Here is a 21,508-nt window from a genome sequence, read left to right as displayed (position 1 = left end):
GCCAGGCTCGAACAAAAAAACTTTTCCAAAGCTGTCTACAACCTTTTGAGAGCAGGTATAAGCAGCTTCACAGCCACCATCCCTTCAGCTGAATCAAGCACTAATGTCCAAGTCTACACCAAAAAGCTATATAAGCACTTATACAGCTGCATGGACTCAGCAATACCTGACGGGACCAAATCATCTTCCTCAAGGAAGAGTAAACCTGTCTGGTGGACAGCAGCAATAAACAGACTATAATACAATGAAAAAATTGCTGTCCAGGACCAAGAAGAAGCAGGTGCCAAGTTGGAAGCAATCTCTCCTTTGTCCGAACAAGCAAATAAGGTCACTGGTGAAATCCTCTAAGCCTAACTTCGAGTCCAATTTGGCCACATCCACTAAGGACAATCACAAGGCTTTCTTCGCATATGTCCGCAATCTCAAAGGTAACTTCCAAATCTGCTCAGAATTGGTGGTTAAGAATACCACATACACAAACTCCATAGATATAGCCAACCTGCTGGCAGACAAGTTCAGTGAAAACTTCACCCCCCTGTCCCCCCATCAGTAAACCAGAACATCCCCAGCATCTGCCCCCCTCCCCTCATCACCAGGGAGCAGGTTATTAATGCCTTCTCAAAGTCAAAAAACACAGCTTCCATGGGATCCGACAACATCCCTAGCTGCGTCCTACATGAATTCAGGCAAGTGCTCTCAGCATCACTAGGCAACCTATTCAACCAAATCTTGTGCACAGGCTTTGTCTCAGCAGAATGGAGGACCAGAATTATTCTGGTTTGTGGACTGAAGAATGCTAACACAGCCAAAATCTGTTTGCTTCTTTTCCAGAGCACTTTTGTGCTTTACTGGGGGTGTTGGACACCCTCAGCTGTTTTGGATATGTTCATGTAATAAATTTATTTTATTTGGCAACCCTCTATTTGGTGCTGGCCCTATTTTCTAGATTTGTCTGTTTGTTTGGGCCTTAGCACTCTGTCCAAACTCCTCACAAGTATGGCAAGTGCCATCAGCCTAACTAGCCTGATCTGCAAAGGCCATGGAATGCATTATCATGGACGTTATAAACAAGGACATTGGCAACCTCCAAATGCTTGATCCCACACAGTTTGGTTTTGTCAAAGGGAGATCATGCCTGTTAAACTTGGTCGACTTCTTTGAAACAGTTACCAAAGCCATGGATGAGGGCAAGACAGTGCATACCACCTACCTTGACCTAGCCAAAGACTTCAACACCATTCCCCACTCGGGCATAATAGATAAACTCTCCCAGCTGGACATCAACTCATGTTACCAGATGGGTAGCTAACTGGCACTCAGTCAAAACAGGGGAAGCCACCTCTAGTAGTAGACCCATAACAAACACCGTACCCCAAGAATTGGTCTTGGGGCCTCTACTGTTTGGGATACAGTTTTCTGAGGTGCAAGCCAAAGCCAGTGGTCTGTGACTGACCAAGTTTGTAGATTACGACAAGTTGGGCACAGTCATAAATTCCCCTAGTGATGATGTGAACATCCTCCTAGAGGGCCTTAACCAAACTAATGACTGGTGCCAGAAGCATGGCCTCAAACTGAATGCCAAGAAATACATCATTATCCCCTTTGGGGAAAATGGTGTCCCCACTAATTATAGCATTAATATCAATGTACTAAGCGCCCAATCAGTCGTGACGGACTTGGGCACCCAGGTTGATAGCAACCTGACTTTTGACCACCATGTTGCCTCCATTGTACGAAAGGCTTTCTACATGGCCCACCTCATAAGTAAGGGTATTTCATCCAGGAAAAAGGAGGTCATAACATCCCTGTACTCCTCCCTTATCACACCAATTATTGAGTACAATGCCCCCTTCGGCATGTACCTTGCCAAGCACATGCAGCAATTGGAGAGATCACAGAGGTTCCTGACACAGAAAATCCAGGGTCCCAAACACCTATCCTATACAGATAGGCTAAAAGCCCTGTCCCTCTACTCAGTCTCGTACAGACTGCTCAGAGGTGACCTGTGTCTGGCATACAAGCCCATCTCAGATTCAGACTTGATGGAGTTGCTGCATATCTGTAAGTCAAACGCCACTCGTGCAACCCACACGCAAAGTCTCAACCTGGTCTGTGCCATTAATAGAACTTCTTAGTGGGCTAGATTTGTGTCCCAACAACTGCCCCCATCTGTGGAATAGACTTCCTCTTCATGCTAAGCAGAATACCTCACTAGCCCTCTTTAAGAGGAACCTGGTGGATGGGAAACAGAAAATATACCCCGTGAGGTCCCACCTGTGTCCCTGCTGGATAGGGAAAATAGGTGCTGACTTTTTGGAACATGGGTGAAATTCTTGGCTAGGCTTATAAGGGTCTCCAGGCCAATAGCCTAGTATCGTCATATGAACCTATGGATGTTCCACTGTTGGAAATGCCTGGTTAGGTACAAACCAAAGGGGGCATTGTACTCAATGATAGGTCTGATGAAACACAGTGTAACAATGATTTCCTTGGACCTAGGTGCCATACCTTTGTTTATAAGTTGGGCAACACAGAATGATTTCCTCACTCTAGGAAAGCCGTGATGATCAAATGCTTGATTACTGTCTGTGTGTATACCCAAGTCCCTGACAACTGCTTCAACTCTAAGGGGTGCCTTATCAATTTGATAGTTACCAGGGGTGGATGACTTCCCAAAGGATAGTATTATGCATTTCTTGGCATTTAGTTTTAGTCCATGTCTCTGGCACCAGTTGTATGTCTGTGTCAGCCCTTCCTGGAGAACATTTGTGTCAGTGTGGGATTCAATGACAGCTCCTAACTTGCAATCATCTGCAAATTTAGTCAGCCAGACACCACTGACATTGGCCTTGACTTCAGAGAAGTAAATGCCAAGAAGAGGTGCTCCCAGGACCGATCCCTGAGCGACTCCACTTGTGACTGGCCTCTTTGTAGTGGGGGACTCCCCAATTCTAACTTCCTGAGTTGTGTCTGTGAGCCAGCTGCCTATCCACCAGGTGACAAAAGTTTGTACGTAACCTCTGAGTTTGTCAGCAATGCCTGAGTGGGGTACTGTGTCAAATGCATTGGCCAAGTCAAGGTAAGCAGTGTGAATCATTCTGCCCTCATCCATTGCTTTGGTGACCTTTTCAAAGAAGTCTACCAGGTCGAGTAGGCATAACCTGCCCTTGACAAACCAAACTGGGTTGGATCCAGTTTCTGGAGGTTTATTATATCATTACTGATCATTTCCATGATAATTCTTTCCATGGCTTTGCATATGAGACTAGTGAGATTTATGGGTCTGTAGATGGCCTACCTTTGTGCTGAGGGATGATTGCTGCTGTTCTCCATTCATGAGTCATGAAGCCTGATTGGAGGCTACAGTTAAATAGCAAGTACAGAGGGCCTGATAGTTCATGTTTCATGTTATTTAGAAGGCATCCTGGGATATTGTCTGGCCCACTGATGCAGTGCTCTTGGCCTTAGAGCGAGCATTAAGGAACTGCTTCCTAGTGATAGTACGGGGAGGGGGAGTAATATTTGATGTTATTTCCTGAGGGAAGGTTGGGGGGGTGACAAGGGTAAAGTTGCAGCAGACTCAGTCAGCCAGTATGTTTGCTTTATCTTCTGGGTCAGTATAGGTGGCTCCATATGTATTACCTTTGATGTTGCAGACACAGCAAAAGAATGCCTTGTGGTTATCCATAGCCTGGGAGGCCAAACTTATCTCAAATTTGGCTTTGTTAAACTTTATTTGTCCTCTGACTTGTTTGTTTAGCTTGATGAGCCCGCTTTTATCCTGCTGGGTGCTACACCTCCTAAATTTTGCCACAATTTTCTTCCTTCTGTTATACAGCCTACTGATTTTGCGATTAAACCATGGTGGCTTGTTTTGTGAATTAGTTCTGAACTTTGTCCTCATAGGTACAACAGCCTCTATGCAATTATTAACATGTTTGCATAGGGTTTCTGTGAATAGTTCTGCATAGGCAGCAGTGTTCTCACGGTTTATGGGGGCTGGAAATTTTGCTAGGTTATCAATTAATACCAGGAAGTTAGTCTTGGAGCAGTTGCTGAATATTCCAGGGTTATCTGGGAGTCCGGGTTTTATTTTTCCTTCAAAGGAGACTATTTTGTGGTCAACCTTACCATGGAAAACATTATACTAGGGGAGATGCAACACTTTCTCATATTCATTAGGGCCAGATCAAGTATGATTGCAACCCTAGTTGGTTTACTGACAATCTGGTCAAAGGAGTTTGTGTTTACAAAATCCAGGAATCTCTGTGCCTGTAAGTTTGGTGTCATATAGGATTCCGCTTTGACAGTGGGGCAATTACAGTCGCCCATGAACATGGTATTGTGTTGGATGGTGAGTGTTTCCAATAAGTTTAAATACACGTCATGGGTTTCCTGGATCACAGAGGGGGACCTGTAGCTTGCAAGGAAGTGTTACTGGATTTTGTTTATGGTGATTTGGATATGGAGAAGCTCAAGTGCATTGTTTTGTTTGACCAGCCTTGAGGTATATTTATTTTTTTAAACACAGTTATTGAATTATCACTTGTGACAGAGGCAAATTTACATTTATATAAAAATAATCAAACTGTATTAACAAGTTCATGTTTACAAATATTATACTTCACAGCTATTGCTATATATAATATAACCTAAGCAACATTACATAAATTATTCAATTCCTGCCATTTTTTTCAACAAGAAACATCTTTATTAAACCATCACTTACCACATAGGCAGTCATACATTTATACAAATGAAAACAAACCACATCTACACAATCTTATTTACAAGCATTTTACATCACAAACCATAACAACGCACTCCCAGTTGCCAACATTATACATCACTTATGATATACCCACTCATATTCAGTCAAACATTACGTAGCTCATTTAAGTCCTACCTTCTTATAAACCTCATTCCTCCCCTGTATGTACTGTTCCCACAATTTCTGTTTTTTTCCTATGTAGTTTGGTCCTACCCTTTTCTAAATATCTCAATTCCAGTTGTTTTATTTCTGTTACTATATTCACTACTTATAGCATAGTTAGTTTAGAATTTGAATTCTCTTTTCTAGTTATTGCTTTTTTTGGCAACCACCATAATTAGACACAGCAAGGCCTTACCATGTCTAGGCAATTCTATTCTGTATCATAGCACAGAAAGATTATCACCCTTGTCACACCAATCTTCCCACCCAGCATCACCCTTCAGTGCATCCCTCGGGGAATCCTTAAAGCCTGCCAACTCACCACACTCCCAGAAAATATGTCACAATTACCTCTTTCTTCCCTGTCACACATCCAACATTTGCTGTCTACATGAGGACAAATTCTCTGGAGTCTACTTGGGGTATATCTATAAACATTTCCAAGCAAAAATCCTAACTCTTCTAGATTTTGTTGCATATTTGGGAGACATATAACGGAGATGACACGTGTTGCACGGAGACATTCTACAACAAGGAGGATTTATGTATAGAGTTAGAAGCCATAGAAACTGACTTTTCTAAATTAAAACGCATGCAAACACAACGTTTGCATTTTGACGTTTGTTTACAAAGACGGATTATACCGAGGGGATTGCGTGTCTTGAAGATGCCGACGACTGGCACTACTTACCCTGAGTTGCTGTATCAATGGCAGCAGCTCAACATTGAGGTGAGTTTACAGTATATGCTTCTATTAAATAACTTTTTCACTCCTATTGAAGAAGCATTGAGGGCACAGATAGAAGGAAAACAAAAGGCATTATATGAGAAGTATCCACACGCGTTACTTGATGCTAGCTTCACCAGCATTTTGGACAATGTTAGTGTGTATGAGAGAAAACTTCTCTCTCAGAAGAGGAACAAGTTACAACGAGACATTTCTGACTTTCGATTAGGCCATATTTTCACTTGGCCCAGGGTCACTAGATCTACAGCAGAACAGAATCGTTCATCTGCTACTACCAGAGTTTTCGAACCTAACCACAGTCACTCTTTGCCATAGACAACTCCCAATTTAGACTTGCCTTCATTGGGGGCGAGCAATTTAGAGGAACAGGGAGCGTTACCAATGAAAGAGGCTATTTTAGCCAATCATCATTTATCAGTGACTGAAAATTCTGATACTGTTACAGCCAGTACACTTGACTCTGTTTCTAACATTGACAATAACAATAGGGTCAATAGTGTCAATAGCAGTAATGATGTTGATAAAACCATTTGCACGTCAGATGTTATTATAGTGTCCCATGAACTTGATGGTAATTCAGATATCAGATCTGAACCTGTTGTAAGGAACAAAACAACAGCCTCTATGTCAGGAGCTCCCCATTTATTTAGAGAAGCCAGTACGATTATACCCAGTAATACTAATACTACTGTGTTTAACTCATCCCACCCTTTTCCCATCAGAGAAGAACAGAGAGAAGGGAGGGTACGATCTCAGAGCAGAGGGAGACAGAAAAGGAAACTATCTGTGGATCGACTCCCCAACAGGAATATAAAGAAAATGTGGGAAGGCAAGGGGAAAGGGAAAACTTAGTTTTTAACCTCTCCTCCCGTGTATTAACATCTAATGAGAAATCAGTGTTGTTAAAGGGCCTATCTTTTATACCCACTACACATAGTGTATTTGAAGAAACCAGATGGGATTTTAAACTTTTTGTTCGCAATTTATCCCTTAAGTTGTTTTTTTAGGAACAATAGGGATTCCATTCCCAATACAGGTTTCCATCGCCCCAGTGTCTTTGCGCCCTAGCCACATCCACTACTTGCTGCTTTCAGCAAACTAGTGGAGGATGACCTATATAAGATGAGAGACAGTAATCAGAAATGCCCTTATGACAGATATAATCTTACATTTCAGGAGAGCGTTGCTTTAAAGAAGCTGTCCAGGGATGGAGACTTATCCATTAGACCAGCAGATAAAGGAGGTGGTATAGTAGTGATGGATACAGACCACTATGTTCGAAAGATGTTATCTATGTTGAGTGATGTGCAATTTTATCAGCCCATAGATATAGACCTTGTTCCCTTTTATTCACACAGAGTACATTCTAATTTGTTGAATTTGTTAAATAGCAACTTGATAGATAATAACCTTTTCTTGTTTTTAGATGTGCCTACGTAATGGTCTACCTAAAATACACAAGGACTTGAGTGATCCACCCCTAAGACCAATTGTAGCTGGTAGGGGTTGGATAACTGAACCAGCATCCATTTTTATAGAGAATAATTTGAGACCCATTGTAGATAGGAATACCTATATCCTAAGGGACACATGACAGTTTTTGTTAGATCTTTATCATCACTTGAAAGGCCTACCTGAAGACATTGATTATATTTTTGTGACAATGGACGTACAATCTTTATTCACTGTCATACCTAATCAAGTGGGTATAGATATGGCTGGGCGCTATCTAACTCGTGAATCAAATATGATTGACTCCAAGGTTAGTTTATTGACTTCCTTACTACATTTGGTCCTTTCCAATAATATTTTTTACTTCAAAGGGAGATGCTTTTTACAGAAGGATGGCGTAGCTATGGGCACTTCTTGTGCCAATAGCTACGCCAATCTGTTTATGGCAGAATGGGAGCATGAGTACATGTATGGCCTACCTGCTTTTATGGAACATGTTTCATTTTATAGACGCTTTGTAGATGATCTTTTCTTTCTATGGAAAGGGGATCATCAAGAACTACTGAGCTTCATACATTCCATTAATACATCTACCACTTATCTTAGTTTCAGCCATGAAATATCTACCACCAAGATATCATTTTTAGATATTTTTGTTGAGAAATTACCTAGTGGGTTGAGTAACACAGGGGTTTACAGGAAGCCCTGCCATATGAATACTCTGTTACATCGTCTTAGTATGCATCCCCCCTATATTTTCAACAACATCATTAAGGGACAGGCCACCAGAGTTTCAAGATATAATCCCAGTGACTCTGGATTTGACCGGGACATGAGTGAATTACATCAAAGGTTATTACATCGGGGCTATAGCACCAATGATATATTTAGAGGCACTGAGAGTATATTAGATTTAAGAACAGGAGCTGCTGCCCCGTATTTCTCTGAGCCACCCGTTAGTGCTAACCAGATAGCACAGGTCGGACAGACCATTTTACATCATACAGCTTTTTCCATTTTTTACACAACTGACGTTGGTGATATCAAGGATGTTGTTAGGACCCATTGGAAGGTTCTGATGGCAGACTCCCAGGTTAGAGATACCTTTGGTGAAACTCCAGTCTTTAGGTATAGGAACAAGAAGAATCTTAAAAGATTGTTATGTGACAGGGGATCCACAGACCCACAACTTCCCGCTCCACTTAGTGGGACACACAGTTGTGGACATTGCAATTTTTGCAATTATATTAATCCTAGTTCCACTTTTACACATCCAGTAACCAATCACTCGTATTTTCTTAAGGCATATGGGGACTGCATGACCAGTAACATTATCCACCTTGCCAACTGTTCCATCTGTCGTTCCTTTTATGTTGGCAAGACCAACAGGATCTTTAGAGATCGTATACGTGAACATCTTTACAGCATTAGGATGGCACATAAAAACAACGCCTTAGCTAGACACGTACTTGAATGTGGCCCCCTTCATGTTTTTAGTTTTAGGATTTTAGAGACAGTTAACATTAGTAGTAGAGGAGGGGACATCAGGATGCACACAGAAGGTAGAGAGAACTTTTGGATTATGAGATTAAGGTCTGATACCCCACCAGGCTTGAATGTTAAGATATCTGTCAAACCCTTCTTGAAAATGAGGAGATTAAAGGTTTATACATAATATATGAATAGAGCTATGTATTTTTATGTTTTTATGTTTTCATATTTTTATACCTTGTATACTTTCTGAATTTTGTGATTTGCTATACTTATTTAGCACATATATATATATATATATATATATATATATATATATTTTTTTTTTTTTGGTTTATGTATGCCTTTACATTGATTACATAGCATCTTCATAAGTTTTATTGTTACCATATACTCTTCTATCAGTGTTTTAAATGGTTGCTTACACTAGCACTTTATTTAGCCTTGCTGATAGATGTTTTAATTGCTTTAATTGTCTTGAATGATTGTTTTTCCCGCTTGCTAGCGTATATAACAAATTATTGCCAGCATAGTTGTGTTGAGTCTGAGGAAGCCTGAATAGGTGAAAGCGCTAACTCGTTTTTTGCAAAATAAATTTTTAGACCACTTCTGAGTGTCCGGACATCTTTTTACTACATACTGTGTAGCAGTGGATATTATCTAGAAGAGGATTTCGTTTCTGCCTGCTGTGTTCCACTTCTTCGATCTTGTTGCTATATGTATTAACAAGTTCATGTTTACAAATATTATACTTCACAGCTATTGCTATATATCATATAACCTAAGCAACATTACATAAATTATTCAATTCCTGCCATTTTTTTCAACAAGAAACATCTTTATTAAACCATCACTTACCACATAGGCAATCATACATTTATACAAATGAAAACAAACCACATCTACACAATCTTATTTACAAGCATTTTACATCACAAACCATAACAACGCACTCCCAGTTGCCAACATTATACATCACTTATGATATACCCACTCATATTCAGTCAAACATTACGTAGCTCATTTAAGTCCTACCTTCTTATAAACCTCATTCCTCCCCTGTATGTACTGTTCCCACAATTTCCGTTTTTTCCTATGTAGTTTGGTCCTACCCTTTTCTAAAGATCTCAATTCCAGTTGTTTTATTTCTGTTACTATATTCACTACTTATAGCATAGTTAGTTTATAATTTGAATTCTCTTTTCTAGTTATTGCTTTTTTTGGCAACTACCATAATTAGACACAGCAAGGCCTTACCATGTCTAGGCAATTCTATTCTGTATCATAGCACAGAAAGATTATCACCCTTGTCACACCAATCTTCCCACCCAGCATCACCCTTCAGTGCATCCCTCGGGGAATCCTTAAAGCCTGCCAACTCACCACACTCCCAGAAAATATGTCACAATTACCTCTTTCTTCCCTGTCACACATCCAACATGAGGAAAAATTCTCTGGAGTCTACTTGGGGTATATCTATAAACATTTCCAAGCAAAAATCCTAACTCTTCTAGATTTTGTTGCATATTTGGGAGACATATATCCTCCCATTGCTTAACCAATCCTTTCTAATGTCCTCTGATTGATTCTTATAGTTATCCTGCAATATTTTATATGCTGCACTAATTATTCCTTTTTTAATGGCACCTTCTGTTCTAGATTCTACTAAAAACTCTACCAATGCTGGTCTTTCATTTAGGACCCCTCTATTTCGTTCTCTTTGCCTATACTCGGATATCAAGCATGGTTTTTGCTTATTTATACTATTTACTGCAATTTTATTGCCTGCCGCCTACTTGTATACTGTATTTATTTACAGTTTACTAAACTACACTGTTACACTACAACTGCCTGCTACACTGTGCCTGTAGAATCAAATTTTATTACTGTTTAGCAAGCTTTTTTTGTTGTTTCCACTGTTTGGTAAGTCTTTACTAGTATTTTTTCACTGCTTTAAAGCTATATGTTCTGCTTGCTCTGGTATTCCCACCAAGCATTACTTAATTAACTGAACTGTTGACTGTTTAAATAATTCTTTAAAGCCTTCTGGCTGATTTTATGCTGTTTTAAACTTTTTTTAGTGTCTCACTGTTATTTTTCTGCTTTAAATATTCTCTAGTGTTTCTAGCTGAAAGTAGGATAGCTAGTAGCTGTATTATATCCAGATCCAGGCCTGATTTGTTTGTTCTATGCCTTCCAGGTCATCTTAGATTGGAAGAGGCCCATCTGCACTTTTGTGAGAGAACTGTGTCTGATTGGCACCTGACTGGTAAAGGGAGGCCAGTCTAGAGCTTGGAATAAGCATCCTCATTGATCTCTTTGAAATTTTTTTTTTTCAAGTTTTAGCCTCTGGTACTTCGGCCCTGCATCTGAGCAGGTTTCTGCTTGTTTGAGTGCCACACAGCACCACACAATGGTGTACCGAAGTCAGACAGTTAAATTCAACAAATTTTCCCTTAAAACCCAGGCAGAAATATCCATTCACTGAACTCCTCTGTGATCGTTTCTGAAAAGCTACCCCTAGTGACAACAGTCTTCAACCTAGCATTATGGACAGTTGGACTACCCTTGCTTCTCCTGTCAACCTTGTTGACTTGGGTCTCTTGAAGCAGTTTAGCAACTGCATCATGGATAGACAAACCTCTACTAATAACACAGTCTAGTAGAGTGTAAGAGATGCATTTGCATGAAGAATCTAGAATCCATGCTCTCTCACTCAAAACAGTAACACAGAGAAGGATGTCAACTCACCCACCACTACATATTCACATAGCACCACTACTCATGCACATAGTAAGCATCAAAAACATAAATCCATATACGTGGAAGTTCTCTTGAAAAACTTACCAAAACATCAGAGACCTCCAAAACACAAGTCTGCTACAGCTAACATAGTCTCCGCAGGACCCTCGACACACAGCAACACCAGTGTCTCACCCACCAAGCTCGTAAGGTACAACACTCAAAAACCAAATTTTCTTGTCACTGGAGACTCAGTAGTGAGACACACTAATGTCCCACTCACCAGGCTGGACATGGAGAAAGTCATGGTCAGCTGCCTGTCCGGTGCCAGGATTCTCCAATTCACACATGCACTCAGGTCTCTCAAAAACAAGTACTGTTTTGCCTCTGTCATAGTTCATGCTGTATGAATGACCTGAGATGTACCTCAATGGAATATATGAAGAGAGACATGGTTGAGCTCTCTTGAGTGTGTGTCCCAAGCAGGTATGTCCCTAGCCTTCAACAGCATACTACCCTCATATAGAATGATGCGACAGTATAAACAAAAAATTACTGATTTCAATAGTTGGCTTAGCTTTTGGTGTCATTCTAAGGAGATCCAGTTCCTGTCTGCCTGGGAACCCATGGAAAACAAACCTCGCTGCTTTGCCAGAGACAATTTGCACCTGGCACCCCTAGGCTTTCAGCTCTTGGCAAAGCTGTTGCCTCCTCATAGTGCCTTTTTTTAGGCAAGGTCTCAAAAACATCACCACCAAGGTGAAATTAACCAACCAGAACAAAATACAGGTTCTGCTGCTAAATGCTAGGAGTTTAAACTAAAAACTGCATTCCCTGTAGGCACTTCTACCACTAGAAGATGTAGATGTCTGTGCAGTCACAGAAACCTGGTTTAAGGCCTCACAGAGTACCTCAGCCCTGCAAGGCTACAATGCCTTCCACACATTTAGACTTCAAAATGAATGTGTGAAAACCAAAGGAGGTGGTGTTTCAATTTATATTAGAGATAAATTCACCTCACGTCTAGTTAGACTGGACAACTCCATGGAGTTACTCCAGGTCCAGGTTATGGTGGTTAATAACCCAATTCAACTCCTAGCCAGTTATAGATCCCCCTCCATGGGTCACGACACCCACAAAGCCAACTTAACCAAGCTGAAGACAATCCAAATTTTACCAAACACACTGGTTATGGGGGATTTCAATTATCCCACCATCAACTGGGAAACCTACTTTAGCCCAAAGTGGCTAGCACAAAAGTTCCTTGACTTTGTGAATTCAACTGCTCTGGAGCAAATTGTCCATACCCTGACAAGGGAAGCAAACATTCTAGATATGGTCCTCACCAACATGTCAAACAGGTGCACTGCTGCAACTGTTGGACCCTCATTAGTTAAAACTGCGCACAAGTCAGTCCACTTCAAACTGATACCAACACCAGAACTCACAAAGGGTGAAATTAGACTAAAAAGCTTCACCAAGGCAAACTATATCCTCCTAGGTGAAGGTATAAATGCATTCCAAGCCCCACTTCAAGTTGAAAGTAGTAACTACTCCAAAGCTTACACTAGAGCCCTGTACAAGCACTTGCATAAGTGTATAAACTTGGCTGTACCACATAGAATCAAAGCCATAGCCTCAAGTAAAATCAAGCTGCCATGTGGACTTCCAGTATCAACACGCTACAATAAATGCAAAACATTGCTGTCCAAGAAAACAAAGGCAAGGACAACCTTTGAGAGGAACCTAGCAAGTACTGCTGAGGTTAACCATAGGGCCTTTTACAGCTATCTACGTAACCTAAAGGGTAGGACCCAAGCATGTGCAGAACTGGTGGCCAACATTATCACACACACTGACCTCACAGAGATAGCGAACCTGCTAGTAGACAGGTTTGCTGAAAACTTCACTCCATTATCCCCTCCTAACTTACAACAAACCCTCCCCCAAACTTCCCCCCACCTTATATATCTAAAGAGCAGGTCATCAAAGCCCTGTCCAAGGTAATGAACACGGACTCTATGGGACCAGATGACATCCCAGGTTGTCTTCTAAACAGGCTAAAAAATTAACTAGCATCACCACTAAGTACCCTTGTCAATCACAGACTAATCAGAGGCTTTATTCCTGCGGAATAGAAAACACCAACAGTTATTCTCCTCCACAAGGATGGCCTAGCAACAGAACCAGGGAATTACAGACCCATAAACCTGACCAGCCCCATGTGCAAAGCCATGGAATGCATCATTATGGACCTCATAAAGACATAGGTGACCTCCAAACTCTGGATCCTACCAAATTCAGCTTGGTGAAGGGAAGATACTGCCTGTTAAATCTGGTGGATTTCTTTGAAAGTGTGACCAAGGCCATTAACAAAGGCAACTCAGTGCACACAGCATACCTCGACATGGCAAAGGCTTTCAACACAATTCCATATTCAAGCATTACCGATAAACTTAGCAAACTGAATGGAAACCCCTTCGTTGTAAGATGGGTTGCCAACTAGCTAACAAACTGGACACACACTATCAAAGTATATGGACGGTGCAGTGGTGCAGCGGTAGCATTGTTGCCTCACAGCAAAAGGCTCTCCGGTTTGATTCTCTTCTGGCGTGCCTCCTGTGTGGAGTCTGCATGTCATCCCTGCGTTCGTGTGGATTTCCTCCAGGTGCTCTGGTTTCCTGTCACGTTTCAAAGACATGTGTCTGGAGAGTTTCTCCCCAGGCCTCCACTGAAAATTGGCTTTGTCCAAGTCGGACTTTCCCAGTAAACAAATGTTAAATAAATTAATAAATAAATAAAAGTGGGTGACTCCATATCAACCAGCAAACCTGTTACTAGTAGGGTGCCACAGGGGTCACTGCTGGGCCCCCTACTGTTTAGTGTATGTCAGAACTAAAGGGTTGTGGCTGACCAGGTTTGTGGAGGACAGCAAACTAGGTGCAATCATTGAATTTCCAAATGATGTCAGTATACTCCAGGAGGGTCTCACACAGACTGGCAACTGGTGTATTAGTCACGGTTTCAAAATGAATGCAAAGAAATGCATCATCATTCCCTTTGGTACAATGTCCCTTCACACTATCAAATCAACAACAACACCCGAGTACCCATGAAGTGGTAAGGGACCTGGGATCACAGGTTGACCATGACCTTAATTTTGACCATCACGTGTCTACCATTGTAAGAAAAGCTTTCCATGTAGCTCACTTGATTCGTAAAGACATCACCTTGAGAGCAAAAGAAGTTATAACCCCCTATACTCTGCACTTATCCGGCCCAGAATTCAGTATAAAGCCCCATTTGATATGCACCATACTAAGCACCTATAGCAATTAAAGAGACCTCAGGTTTCTAACAAAGAAGATCAAGGGCCTCTAGCATGTGCCTTAGACGGGCCAACTAAAATCCCTGTCACTATGCTCTGTAATATATAGACTTCTTAGGGGAGACTTATACCTGCATACAGAGCAACCCAAGACCCAATCCTAATGAACTTACTGCATATCCGTAAATTAAATGCGTCTAGGGCTACCCGTTCCAGGGACTTATTATAGCTTGCGACTTAAACAGGATATGCTGGAGGGACAAATTTATCTCCCAGCAACTGTTATGTCTTTGGAAAAGGCTATCAATTCATGTGAAGCAGAGCACCTCTATGACATTGCTCAAGAGGAATCTGGATGAGTGGATGGGGAGATTGGATGGGATACTGTAAATTCTTACTGGGGATAGCACCCATAACCCTCCTGGACATGGGCAGTCATCACTAAATGCAATCTTTGATATTAATTAGTACTTCTATGGTATTACATTGGGTTGAAATGGCTAGGCTTAAAATGACCTGCGGGGTTGATACCTAGTAATCTCCTATGATAGGGAAGGCAATCTCTAACCTGCAGTCCAAATAAATTCTTGGCGTCTTCCCATTCTATCATCTTTCCCTCTCTAGTAATTTGCTCCCAATACCTTGGCTCCTCTGCCAGTTTTCTCCAATAAATTCCAGCCCCCTCTTGCCTATTTTCTATATCCCTAATTGCAATCACCCCTACTGGCAGAATCTCATTTCTCCATTCCTAGATTGGCTTACTTCTTAAGATACTTTCTGCTACTTTATGGATATAATATTCTGTATGATTGTTAATTTCCTTAAAGGCCTGCATCCAAAATCACAGTCTCTCCTTGTTTCTTGAGCTTCCCCATTTCATCATCCCTTTCCACTTTGAATTATAGTTTTCTGCTTGTGCTATGCATAGGACCCTTAACTGTGCATCTCTGAAATACCCCTTCAAATTGGGTAATCCCAATCCGCTCTGTTCTACTGGAAGAATCAGCTTATCCCACTTGACTCTTGCCATCTTCCTGTCCCAGATAAAGTCCTTCAGCTCTTTATTAATTGCTATCTATAACTTCTTGTTTGTTTGATCAAAACATGCCTGAGCTGTGTATATAAGACTAACAAGACTAAAAACATTTTTAACTGCTTGCACCTTACTATCCATATCCATATAACAAAACTTCCATTTTCTCAGTTTTTGTATTATCTTTTGTTTGGTCTCTTCCAATATAACCTTGGCTGCTGCACCACAATCATTTTTAATCCATACTTCTAAACAGTTCATTTTACTGCTATTGCGCCTTTGTTTTAGCTTCATAAATTTTATACCCCAAAAAAATGTGAAACTGTCTCAAAATGTTCCACAACACTATAATGTCTCTTTCTGAATTTGTCAGATATAAAATAATATCTTGCAAATACAGCCAGCCTTTCTTGACTATCATACCAATTATATCCTTGAATTTGTGAGTCCCTTATTTTTTTTGCCACTGGTTGTACATATAATGCAAATAACAAAGGGGAAAGAGGACACCCCTACCTGGCTCCTCTGCTCAAGCAGGAAATATCAGAGAGGACCTCACCCAATTTAATTTTCACCTCCAATCTCGCATATATCCTCCTAATCAACTTTATAATTTCTTCAGGAAATGCAAATGCTTCCATTGCCCTGCTCACAAACTCCCAGCTTACTCTGTCAAATGCTTTCTTAGCATTAATACCCACCAACAATAAAGGTATTTTCTTACATTCTGCTTCACACTGGATCATCAATGTTCTGTTAATGTTGTCAAATTGTTCTCACCTCCACAAAACCACACTGATTAATATCTATCAATTTTGGCATTACTTTTGCCATTTTTTTAGCAATTACAGACATGAGCACTTTATAGTCATGGTTTAGTATTGGAATGGGCCTGTATGAAAATGGATCTGATGGATCTTTACCCTCTTTAATTAACAGCCACCACTTTCTTCCAGGATATTGTTACCTCTCTTAAAATACCGTTAAACAAAAGTTTTCAGATCTTTATCGGTTTTTTCCCTTCCAAACTTCCACAGGAATACCATCTGTTCCAGGGGAATTTCCTGTATACTGGTTACACATCACAATTTTTTATGTCATCTCCTCCTATCCTAACCGTTAGTAACTGAGCCTCATCTACCTGTAACCTTGGCATATCCAATACTTATATAAACATTTCCATTTGTATCTTTTCTTAATTTTCATATTTTTCTGTTTTATACAGACTTTCACAGAATTTCAGAAATATTTCTAATACCTCTACAGGATCTCGTTACCCTCCTTGTTATAAGCTCCCTAAGTTTGGTGAAAGCCCTTTCTACTTTCTGTTGCTTGAACTGTCGTGCTGAAAGTTTTTGTGCTCTACTGTTATCAAAAACAGTTGCTTAACAGCAATATTTCTAAACTCAAGTATATTATCAAGGTAATCCCTTATTTTCTGCTTAGCATTCTGCAGTTGATCCTCTTCTTATTCTGTGAGATACCCCCATTCTGCAATACTTTAACATTTGTTAGTCCCTCTAAATAACTATTATTACTTCTTAGCCATAGCTCCCTTTCTTTTATTTCCACCCTATTTTTAAACTCCACCTTAATTTTATCCTACTCCCTAGCTATATTTTCAGAAATAATTTCTATCTTCTCAAATAACTCCTGAATAATCTTCACTACCCATTCCTTAAATTCCTCCCTTTTCAACAGACAGGTGGGAAAGCACCAGTGTCTTATTTTTATATTACCCTGCATTTTTATTTTAATTATTGGTGCATGATCTGAAATGGTTATTGGGCGAGTATCAAGACCTTAATTAAATGCATATATTTCCTGTGAAATGTAAAATCCGTCTAGCCTAGCCCAGTTTTTATATTTGGGGAATATGCAAATTCACTCAGAATTCCCATTACTGAACTCACATCTTCCATGCCAAATATGTTAATAAATTACTTAAAAAATCTACTCTCTTTTGTTATACTTTCTATTTTGCCCCTCAGACTCATCTTCACTGCTGCAAATCAAATTCCAGTCCCCACCTATAAGTAATATTCCTTGCTGAAATCTATTTCTCCAAAAATGTTCTTAAGTTTCTTTATAGCAGTTTTAGGTGGAATACGAATACATGCTGGTGCAATCCCCCCCCCCCCCCTTGCCAGTAGCCCTTTTGCATTATAAATCTGCCATTATTATTTTTTTATCCTCTTCTATCACTATTGGAGCTCCTTAAGTACTTCTTTTTACCTTTGTCCCAAATATTCCACTGATTAAACATCTTGAAAACCTTTATCAAATTCACATGTTCAGTTCTTTCCAAGTGTGTCTCCTATAACATAACTATTTGCACTCTACATTTTTTAATATAGTTTACTATTTTTTCTTTTTAGTATTTATCTGCGAGACCATTAACATTTAAAGACATTAGAGAAAAAAAAATCATTGTATTAAAAAGTTATTCCCACCTTTTATGTATAACACCTTTTTTGTTAAATGTCTAGTTCCGGCTTTTGTGTTATACATACACACTGTTTGGCGGGTTGAACTTTTATATAGTTGTTCCTTGCCATATCCATTTGAGCCTATATTACATCTTACAAAACGTTTTTGTTTTATTGAAAACCCTCAAACAAAAATAAAAATCCTGAATACCCCCCCTAAAACCTATTAATTTAATACTAACACACAAAACTATGTACATCTTCAAATATTGACGTTTTATCATCCTAAAAGGAACAAATGTCCCAAACTGACAGCCACACTCACAGACTTGAATTAATGTAAAAGAAAGGTTATTTGTGGCAAGACACATGGTGCAGTCTGTGCTTCTAAGTGCTAACTGGATTTGTCTTATCCTTATAGCTCTTCCAGCTGGGAAACCCAGTCTGTGCTTCTAAGTGCTAACTGGATTTGTCTTATCCTTATAGCTCTTCCAGCTGGGAAACCCTGAATGCTTTCAGAGAACATTATCCCATAGCCATTTTCTCTTTCCTTTTTTTTCCAGCCAATCACTCTCCATCAGACTGTAACCAGTTTCTCTTTATCAGATTGTCTCTATGGGAGACATGAGAACCAGACAGTCAATTTCTCTTTACTACACTGTTTCCATGGAGACATGAGACCAGATACAGAATTGCTACTAAGCATACATTCATTTGCTGGAAAAAAGCCTCATAATACTAAACATTCTTTTTCATTTACCTGCTTTCTCTTAAAACTTATTAAATCAACTGAAGGTCCTTAATCCAGTCATTCCCCATGAAGAGTGAGAAAAAAGTACAGTTGTGTACACCTACCATAAATGTAGATGTTCGAGTGTCTTCACTGTTGCAGTCATAACTGTAGGGTGATCCTGCCGGCAGGCAACCCGAGGTCGGCCAGAATCCCAAAGTCTGGGTCTGGCGTTGGCTGTTCCAGCAAGCACCCTGACGTCAGAATGCAGGGATATAAAGCTGACAGCCGATACCATCTTCTCCAGTCTTTCTTGCCCCAGATGTCAGAAGTCCCCCAAAATAACCAAAAGGTGTCCAAAAAGGAAACACAAATACACCACAAAAGAAGAGGAAGATAAGAGGGGATAGGTGGGAGGGAAACACCGACTGCAACAGTGAAGACACTCGAACATCTACATTTATGATAGGTGTACACAACTGTACTATGTTCTTCGTGTTTCACTGTTGCAGTCATAACTGTAGGGAGGAATCCCAAAGCTGTGATGAGGGAGGAGGTTATGCAGAAGAAGGGGCATCCAGAAGACCCTGCAAGACAGCAGAGGCAAAACCTGCCCTAGACTTAGAATACAAAGGGAGATTATAGTGCTTAGAGAAAGTATGCACTGAGCTCCAAGTGGCAGCTTCCAAAATGTCCTTGGTAGGAACTCCTCTGAGAAAAGCTGCTGAAGTGGCAGCTGCTCTAGTAGAATGTCTTCTAACAGTACCTGGAATTTGTTTCCCAAAGTGAGTGTAACAAAACCTTATCCCATGAGCAATCCATTTGGAAATAGTTTGTTTAGAGATAGCCTTGCCTAGAGAACTAGAGGCATAAGAGATAAGCAACTGATCAGATTTCCTGAAATCTTTAGTTCTATCCAGGTAAAACCTTAGTTGTCTGTGTACGTCCAATGAATGCAAAATCCTTTCCCCTTTGTTTTGAGGATTTGGAAAGAAAGTAGGAAGGTGAATAGTCTGACTTAAAGCCACTTTAGAAATCACCTTGAGCATAAATGTAGGATTGGTCCTCAAGGCAACTCTTGGTGGAAAATAAGGTATGGTTCCACAGCCATGAGAGCTTGCAACTCAGAAACCCTTCTGGCAGAAGTCAAAGCTAATAAAATAGCTGTTTTCCAGGAAAGGAACTTGATATCCGAAGCAGCCGCAGGCTCAAATGGGGGGTAAAGTTAGTTTTTCCAAAACATAATTAAGGTCCCAAGCAGGAACAGGAGGAGTTCTGGGAGGTCTTAAATTCTTAGCCCCTCTCAAGAATTGTCTCACCAGCAGGTGAGAAAAAATGGGGGGATCAGTGTTGTAATGAGCCGAGATAGCAGAAGCATGGATTTTAATAGGAAGAAAAGGAGAGGCCTTTAAGAAAAAGGTCTGAGAGGTAAAGTAGAATGGAAGAAATGTCAGGCAAAAGAGGGTTAGAACCTCGGTCCCGCATCCAAATACAAAATCTTTTCCATTTAGAAGCATAGGATTTTCTAGTGCTAGGACGCCTAGCTTCTAAGAGAACATCCAAAACTTGTTTGGGAAAAGTAGAAGGAGTCAAAGGCCCTTGTAAAGCCAAGCTGCCAGGCAAAGAGTCTTGATTTGAGAGTGAAACATCTGACCCTGAAGCTGGGACAGAAGAGAAGGAAACAGAGGCAGAATCCATGGAGGTTCCAAGAACAGGTGTCTTAAAGTTGGATACCAAAACTGCCGAGGCCAATTTGGAGCTATCAAAATGAAAATCTTGGGTTTGTCCGGTTTTATTTTCAGTAACACCCGAGGCAGAAGAGGAAGAGGAGGGAAGGCATATCCCGAAAGATTCCTCCAGCTGAAAGACAGGGCATCCACTTTCCAAGCTGCTTTGTGGAAGGACCTGGTGCAAAAGAGAGGCAGCTGACGGTTGAGATGAGATGCAAACAGATCTATCTGAGGGACTCCCCAAACTGCTGTAATCCTGCTGAATATGTTGGGGTCCAGCATCCATTCGTGAGGATCCAAAAGATTTCTGCTTAGGCTGTCTGCTAAGAGATTCTGTTTTCCTGGAATGAATTGAGCTTAAAGATGCAGATTTATATTTAGAGCTGCGTCCCATACGCTCATGGCTAGTCTGCAAAGGGGGTAGGAGTGAGGGCCCCCTTGCTTGTTTATGTACCACATGACTGTGGTATTGTCTGTGCGAATCAGAAGATGGCCTGGTTGCAAAAGACTCTGGAAGGCTAAAAGAGCATTTTGGACTGCCAACATTTCCTTCAAGTTGATGTGCCAGGTAAGATGCTTCTTTGTCCAGTAGCCCTGCTGGCAATTGTTTAGGTAATGAGCTCCCCAAGCATAATCCGAGACGTCTGTGGTTATGATCTGAGCAGGATGAGGTAGACGAAAGGGACTCCCTTCGTTTGAAGCACAAGCCCTGGACCACCAAAGGAACTCCTTTTGGAGGCAGGGAATCAGAGGTATCATAATTTCCAGGCTGTGGTAATGCTGAGACCATACACTCTTTAGGTACCATTGAAGTTTTCTCATATGAAGCCTTGCATTTGGAATCAACAGGATGCAAGAAGCCATGTAGCCCAAAGCCTGCAGGAATTTCCTT

The 21,508-nt window shown here is 40.6% G+C and overlaps 1 protein-coding gene across 1 annotated transcript in view; it reads right to left on the bottom strand.

The window, feature by feature from the left end:
• COMT (catechol-O-methyltransferase) overlaps positions 1–21,508 on the bottom strand; it is a 216,393-nt gene that overhangs the window by 152,328 nt on the left and 42,557 nt on the right. The window lies entirely within an intron of this gene.

The sequence above is a fragment of the Protopterus annectens genome, chromosome 4.part0 (assembly GCF_019279795.1).
Source record: "Protopterus annectens isolate FY-2018-M chromosome 4.part0, PAN1.0, whole genome shotgun sequence".
Lineage (NCBI taxonomy): Eukaryota > Metazoa > Chordata > Ceratodontiformes > Protopteridae > Protopterus > Protopterus annectens.
The sequence above is the reverse complement of the archived record's forward strand: the minus strand, read 5'-3'. Positions and strand labels throughout refer to the sequence as shown.